Below are 8066 nucleotides of genomic sequence, written 5' to 3'. Positions count from 1 at the left end.
CATACCCTAATATTAAAATAACCAGGATTGTCCACATCTGTGAGCCTACCACTGCCATAGATGCAGTGCCCTCAGCTCTGGATGAGCAGCACTTGGTGGGAGCAAGTGCTACACCAGGGGCTCTGTAGCTGTAATTTCCCCAGCTCTGCCCACAGATATAAATGTAAAAAACAAAACCTGCATGGCTGACACAGCTAGAATGCATCTCAGTTCACGACTGATATTCAGTCCCCAGCTTTTGCTGAAGGCCTTTAAAAACATGAGTGCTTGTCAGAACAGTCTCTGCCTCCTATTTTATTACAGAAGAGGCTGCCCTGTAGAAGATTAAGTAACTTCATGAAGTATATGACTAACAGGTCACTTTGCTAAGTAGACCAAACCTGCTGTCCTATAGTCTCCTTCACATTTTCATTAAATCTAAAATCAGTTAATATTATATAATACAAATGCAGTGGCTTCAGAGACTCTAAGCTGAATAAGAATTTTGAATTAAGAGTACAGAATAACCTGAAACTGTCTTTAAAAAAAAAAATTAAAAAAAAATTGGAGCACCCAAGGGCTCCATTTGGCCTCACAGAGGCATGACATTTCCATGAAATGGCTGTGAGCTGAATAAGTGCTCTGGGTATTAATATTCAAAGCAGGGCATCACATATGGCTTATGAAACACCTCTTTATATGGATTAAAGACCTGTTCTCAAGGCAGTGAGCTTCTCACTACAACTGGATCCACTAGGCTCCAAATTCATTACCATAGCACACTTATTGGATAAAAAAAACTGGAAGGCTTCCCTTTCTTTTAGCCTCGCTCTCTAACTATTAAGATTCAGCCTCATACCTGACTTGACTGATGATGAGTCCCAAGAGAATGAACCCAGACTTCAGAGCAGTACGACTCTGAATAACCTCTGGCTCAAGGTGCGAAGCTACATGGGATTAGTCCAAGTTACAACCAGGTGGAAATATTAATGGCCATTGCTAAGGGAGCCACAGAGGGGTTTTCCTTGACCAGTGAGGACAGCAGCTTCTTTCCAAGAATGATGTCAGCTGACCTGGTTTGTACTCTTTGCTCCTGTTTGCTCACACAGGCTACTGCATGGTCCCCAGGATCAGGACAACATGCTACTGCCCCACCAGCATCATTAGCACTCAAATGGGATTGTAGACATTATGGACCTAATTGCACTTAGAGAAGAACTTTAATGCAGGATAATTAAACCCTCTGTGGATGCTTTCCACATTGCTGCTTGAATGAAAGTCAGGGTTTTGTTTCTGGTCAAACAGATGTCATTATATGTATGTGTGTACAGCAGATATAAATACACAAGTTTGATTCAGTAACAGTTCTCTTGCAGCAAAGCATCACCTCACGCTGTAGTGCAAGACCTTCTGCCCATGTTCTGCTACTGAAAAGTGAACATCTCCTGGACAAGGAGGGTATATCTGTCACTGTGCTATTGCTTAATATGCAAGTAGTGATGCAGAGCACCTGTTAGGTTTATTTGCCTAGCATGTGGATCCTCCAGTCGCTAGCTCTGCTCAGTGTTCCAGAAGGAAAGCAGAGGTTTGGGTCTGTTCCAGTGTATGTGTCCCTGTTTTCAGAAAATATTTCCCTAAGTAGGCCAAAAACATCTCTTAAATCTTGAACTTTAGAGGATACATTTGTAAGGCAACAAACACTCGAATGGGGTGACCAGCTGTTCTACTTTTGGAGGTACTGTCCTAGTTTTCAGAAGCCAATCTGCACTGCACCTCCCATAGAGGAGAGAGGCCAAATGTCCTACTTTCTGTTTTTGGTGGCCTATTTGTCCTACCATGAGAAAGTAAGGAGTATGACTGCACACATGAGAACAGGAGAAATCCTTCCCTCTGTATGCCCACACAGAAAGCCAACAGAGATCCAAAACGTCCAGACCACTTCCACGTTACGCCTCAAAGTCCTATGGATTCAGCTCAGACTCTTGTCTTGCAGCGATGTCAAGGTGCAGCAATTGCTATTAAAAACTGTTTTCCCTGTCCTCTAATGTCACCTCCACTCTGAAGTCTCACCTTGTTAACACATGCAGTTCACTGCTCTGTCTCAGCTAGTGAGAGCATATTATCACTTAGCTCTGATTCACCAAGACAACTACATTTACACACTGCCTATGCCTGTTCAGTAGGGTAACAACGGACACTCTTGAAGCTGCTTTTAACTCTATTAAGCATGCATTTACACTTAAGCATGGGTATAAGTGCTTAAATAGACTGATGCCATGATGAAAAAACATCAGAAGACTAAGCTTTGAACTGAAAATATTTTTTATCATAAACTCTAGGAAAAAAATCTTAAAATTCAAAGAATTTATTCTGGAAATGCTTGACAAGCATAAAAGTAATATACTGAGTAAATATCCTGCTCCTCAGCAGTGCTGGCAGCAGGCTGCTATGAAAATCCAGGCTTCAGCAAGGTAGTGGATGAATACAGCAGCTTTCTGCATAGTCTGTATTGAGCTTTAGCCAAACAATGTGCACTGAATCCCTAAATTAGAGAGGAAAGAGGTAAAATTAAAAAGCATGGGTAAAATAAGAGAGCATCCCTAAATTATATCCACCACCCACTTTTTCTACTGCAGTATTTCCTGTCAGCCTCAATCATCTGGTCCTCGGTAGGGCAACCGGGGTAAGAGGCATGAAGGAAATTCATGTTTGCTTAAAAAGCTTGAGCGTCAGATCCACTCTGTCAGTTTAATAGACGGCATGAGGCGGAGAGGGATTGAGACCATCCATGTGCTTCATCCTTCAAACATCTATAGCCATCAACAAAAGCTGTATTCATAAGCAAGGACGGAGCTTGGACTTCTAAGGCCATATTCAGCTCTCCAGAACTAGTTATCTCTGCTAGTAGGGTTTTGTATGCACGCAAATCCCTCTTTCTCTGGGTATCCATCTCATACAGGTCTTTATAAAATCTTCTCAAGTTCAAGCCCTGTATGGCAGAGTTGCCTAATCTTTTGTGGGTTACATGTCAGTAGAGAGAGAAAGCTAACCTGACAGATTAGATCTGCTGTTTCACACCCTCGGTTTCACACCTCTCAATTCACAAGCTGCTTTGCATTTCTCTTTACTCTGCAGTTTCAAACTTTGTAAACTTTGATCAGAAGCTTGATCATAGGGTGGCTGGGATTTGGGGGCAGAAACAAGAACCTCCCCCCTCTCTTCAAAACACCTATCCCTCAATATCAATAACTAATTTTTAAAAAAACAGTGGGTAACACCCTTTCAGGGAAGATATAGTGCCTTCTATGTTTTGACATTTTGATTTTTATTAAAGCATAATTAAGCTTCTCAAAAATAAAGGGTATGAAAACATTATCTTACGGCTTACAATTTGGGGGAAAAAAATCCAACAACATTCCTGCATTTTCTTCTGCAAGTAGACATTCCTTGCCCTTCACTTTCTGTACAGACAATAATAGTGGGCTTATCCATCTTGTTATTGTAGCCATGAATAGCTGAGAATGGAAAAACCAACATATGAAACTGGGTGAGCTTCTGATGTTCCCTCCATACAACAGCTTTAATAAGACTCCCACCCCTAGTGAGTCACTAACTCTCCCTACAAAGCCTCATCCGGAATGGGAAGTGTGAGCATGCATTGTGCACAGAGCTCTCCAGCAGGCAGAAGTTTTCAGCTGGGTTTGTGTGACACTGCCTCTGACTCTGCCACATCCCATCTGTGGTCTGCAGCACATCTGCAGGTTCTTCAAAGCATCTGCTGGGACTCCTCCTAAAATGACTTCGCATTTCCTGGTAACTTGGGTTTTCCTCGAACGCTAAGGACATTTGAAATGGAGCAATCGAGCACCATTTAGCACTATCACAGGGGCAGGCAGACTGTGACAAGGGTCAGTTAATCCCATTCTTGGCAGAGTCCCCTGGCTTTGTGGGAATAGTGTGATTAATGCACTTTTCTGATTACAGTAGCAGTTATTAACCAAAAGACACATTCAGTTGCTAAGGGTGGGAGACTTTCAGCTCTCTGGATCATACGAGAAGAAAAAAGTACCTCCAGAAATTCAGACTTTGGGGCAAAAGGTTGTCATTTATGAAAAAGACACTTGATATCAGGGAAAGAAACTTACACTCCCCACACCTTGTTTGGTTATCAGCTGCAGCAGGAATGCTGTGTGTTTCCAAAGGTGAGGTGCTGCCAAAGTGTGGGTGACGGGTAGAGGGGAGGGAATGTGGTGGAGCCAAGAGCAAGCGGCACGGCCCCTCTGGGCAGCTGGAGATAAGGGCCCTCACTCAGTGCAGCCTCCACAGGTTCTGGCACCAAGAATGGCAGAGACTGGCTCTGCCTGCCCTCACGCTGTCCAGGATGAGCCCCACAGAGCATGACTATTATTTGCTTTAAAGAATGCATTTTTGGGCACCCAGTGTACAATACGTTGCTGTCACCCTCGTGACAACTCCATGATCTCTTCTTTCCCTTCCAGTGTTTATTGTCCCAGTTTACAAGAAGCAGACAAGAAGGATTTACTCTTCTGAGTGGGATAATTCCTCACCAGGAAAGAAATGAGCAGAACAGACTCGGGAATTCTCACTTGTCTATTTTTATTTACAGTGGAGTTCCTGTTATTACCTTGAACAAAATAGCACGACAGCAAGGCTGCAGCCCAATTTCCTTTGGCCTTTCTGCAGGAGCTCATCAATGCCAGCCCTTGCTCACGAGCCCCTGCTGGACTGCCCACAGCCACAGCCCCTTCCCACCACCTCCCTGCATGGTCACCATTATCCCCAAGGAGAGGCACCACACCTCACATGCTTGCCTGGCAGCATATCACTCTGAGCAGGCTTGGCCGAAACAGCACTTACAGTTCCTGGCAAGTCCAATCTGCACCTCAGGGTCCCCAGACATCCTGGTAGCAGCCATCTAGCATTGGCTCTGGCAGCAGTGAGAAGATCCCAACAGTACATGCTGCCCCTGCAGTTCCCCCTCCAGCGTGCTATGAGGTAAACCACCTGGGTTTAATATTCACCAGCAGAAGCAAAGGGGTGGTTATACCCCTATCAAAAAGTAACACAGACTGTATTGTACTGAAGGATGTCTCCAAGAGAGGCAGAGAAGTAGTCCTACCTACACACGTTGAGAGGCTTTCAGGTTTCCAGCAAGGTTACAAAATGCCTGCAGTGATGCCGAATAGAGAGCAAGTAACAGCACCACAGTTATCATCAGACGAATTACTATCTTATGTATCGAGCAAAATCACAGGTTGTTTTTAAATCCTTCCCCTTTAAAAAGTGGTTGGCAGTTTTCACAGCAAACTTGAGTTTTGGACATAATTTTCAAATCCATCATGTTTTATCTTCAGAAAAAAAGGCAAGATCTGCGTTTTAAAAAGCCAAGGAGCTGCCAGCTGTTTTTCACTTCCTCCCCAGCAAGGTGTACATGCAGGACAAGATTTTCAAAGCACCTCCAGGCATTAAGCACCCATCTTCTGTTGACCATCAATAAGATGAGTGCACCCAACTCCCTTAAGCTCCTCTGGAAATCTCATTCTTTGATGCCCTTTCAAAGGCTTCAAAGCTAGGGTTTGCCTCTTTGAGGCAGGAGGAGAGGTGTGGAAGTGCTAAAGAAACCCATCTTAAAGCCCTTTGCCTAGTCGTGCCAGAGTGCAGAGCATCACCAGGGATATCACATGGGTTAGCTCAAGGCAGAAACCTTCCCTGGCTGGCCCTGCAGCTGGGATGCTTGTGACTACCCTCTCCTAGGTAACAGAGCCAGCGCCTTTGCCCGGGGTTTGAAGGGTCTGCAGCAAGGGAGTGACATCTCATACCCAAGGAGACCAAAGTGTTCAGCAGCCTAAGTGCCCACATCATTCGTGCTCATCCCTGCCTTATGGCCAGGCAGAAGAGGCGTGAACAGCGCGTGTGCCTTGCTTATGGTAGGAGCAGGACCTGCTTCACCTGCTTTGCTTCAAGCACAAGCCCTTTCTTCTCTGTACATCTCCCCACCTTTCCACACATCTGTTTCCTTGACATCAACCGGAAAATCCGCTTTGAAATGTTTGGTCTCTGAGATAGGAAGTTGCTGCTACAAGTTTCATGAAAATATGCAGCTGAACGAGGTCCGCTAAAAATCCTCCTTCAAAGGGAAAGAATATTATACCTTATTGTCATCAGACAGTTCAGTCTTTTAGCCCGTGGCCCTGGTCTTTATATGGAGCTGCTGGGGTTGAATACATGCAAACTGTAAAGTTTTTCCTATGATTATGGTATTCATAGCACTGCTAGTCTGAGTAGATTCTCCAAGTGCTTCATTTTCTTCAGTATTACGAGAAAATCAGTCATCGCTCAACACTCTGAGAATCATATAATCCATAGGAAAAAAAAAAAAAAAGCAGTCTTAAATAGTTCCACTATTCACTGTATGCTTTTTTCCTGTGTTTGCCCAGGGAGGGGAGAGCAGAGAACTGGGGGGGTTCCTTGTCAATTTGTGATAGGCTGGACCACATTCTCTCCTTTTCTCTCATTAGAAGTACTTCCCCATTGTTATTTGCTTTAATTTGGACAGCAGATTAGTTTCCCCATCATGTCCAGTGCTTCATCCATGCTACTGCCAAGCTGAGAGGTTGGCCCCGAAAAGGAGAGCCCTGCTCAGGAGAGGCAGCAGCTGCAGCTGCCTGGAGTTCATCCCCCGACCTCTCGTCCCACTCCTCCCAGTGATGTCATTTTCGCAAAGTGCAAAGTAGGCGCCTGTTTCTCTTTCCTCTGCAGTATTGCCACCAGCGATGATAAGGATGATTTATTTTGATTACAATACCCAGGCACTCCAGTCAAACAGGCAGGCCCCCCGCATGCCAGATACAAGGCAAAACAAGAAACGCTGAAGGTCACCTCCTCCCCTGTGAACTTGCCGTCTGGGAGAGAGCTTGTGTGAATACCTTAGCAATGTAAATATCATCTTACGGTTCACTAATGACCTCAATGAATCAAGAGGAGGCCCTTGTTTACCTTATGAAAACTTCCCGAAATAGCATAGCAAGCAGAAACATTGCTCATGCCTCCGGAGTCTACAGGCACTTTGCCGTCCCTATGGTCCCACCTCTGGAGAGGGACAGCAAGGGAAGCTCCCGGAGGCAGCTTTGCCCTGCTGCCACCCCTGCAAAGGGTGCTGTACAGAGCTCCAGCTACTCCATCCTTCCTCCACCCGCTCTCTGGGGCCACGTTTCATCTGCAACACATCCCCAGGGTCAGAGAAGGAGGAAAAAAAGCCTGTTGAAGGAACAGGAATTAGCCAGCACCACTGCATGCTCCACTGTGTTTTACTGGCCTCCACACAGCACATCCACTGGAGGTGTCAGAGCTCCCACTGCCCCGTGGGCAGAGGTGCTGTGTATCCCCATGTACAGGGATGTGTGCTTCCTCTACCTGCTGCAGGCTTGCTGCCCTGCAGCTGTGGCTCACAAAATGTCTTCCTAGCCTAGAAATCCCACTGTAGCCCATGGAAAGGCTCACACCACCTGATAGGATTTGAGCCTTCAGGAGCAAGCAGGAAAAGGGAGCAGGGGCTAAAGGAGGTGAATGGATAATATGTTTCTGCCTCTCTGCCTGCATTTTATTAAGTGAAAACATCTTTCATAAGATACTAGAGCTGGTTGACAGTTCTAAAGTAACACTTTCAAAAAAATTTCAGCCAAAAGTTGTTTTCAGAAATCTTCTGGTTTGAATAAAAGGTGCCAACTTTATTCTTTTTTTCTGTTTTCACAAAAAAGTCTCTCTTTTTTTTACTGTTTCTTATTCTTTTTCATTCCTTCAGCTCAAAAAAAAAAAAAAAAGTAAATTATAGGGGAGTAGGTTTTGGATTAATGTTGACAATCATTCAGTAATACTTTATTCAGCAGGACTTTTTGTGAAAATCCCGAGCTACTTTCAAACTCTTCAAGCAACACCGAAAAAAACAGGTGTCAATTCTTAGAGAGCTCTACAATCAAACCATCTGGACCCAAACATTGCCAAAGTCTAGGTGGGGTTGATTTGGGTCCTTCTCTAGCACTATCTGTACCCAACACTGACATGGCTAG

At 44.7% G+C, this 8066-nt stretch overlaps 1 long non-coding RNA gene across 1 annotated transcript in view; it reads right to left on the bottom strand.

The window, feature by feature from the left end:
• Window positions 1–3367: 3367 nt before the first annotated feature.
• The window catches only part of LOC116783826, a 48771-nt gene continuing 44072 nt past the window's right edge, over window positions 3368–8066 (bottom strand). Inside the window, exons 2-3 of the long non-coding RNA XR_004355861.1 lie at window positions 4799–4988; window positions 3368–3494 (exon numbers count right to left, since the gene is read on the bottom strand). This is a non-coding gene — a long non-coding RNA (uncharacterized LOC116783826). The remainder of the gene's footprint in view (window positions 3495–4798; window positions 4989–8066) is intronic.

Source organism: Chiroxiphia lanceolata, chromosome 3, assembly GCF_009829145.1.
Source record: "Chiroxiphia lanceolata isolate bChiLan1 chromosome 3, bChiLan1.pri, whole genome shotgun sequence".
Classification (NCBI taxonomy): Eukaryota; Metazoa; Chordata; class Aves; order Passeriformes; family Pipridae; genus Chiroxiphia; species Chiroxiphia lanceolata.
The sequence above is the reverse complement of the archived record's forward strand: the minus strand, read 5'-3'. Positions and strand labels throughout refer to the sequence as shown.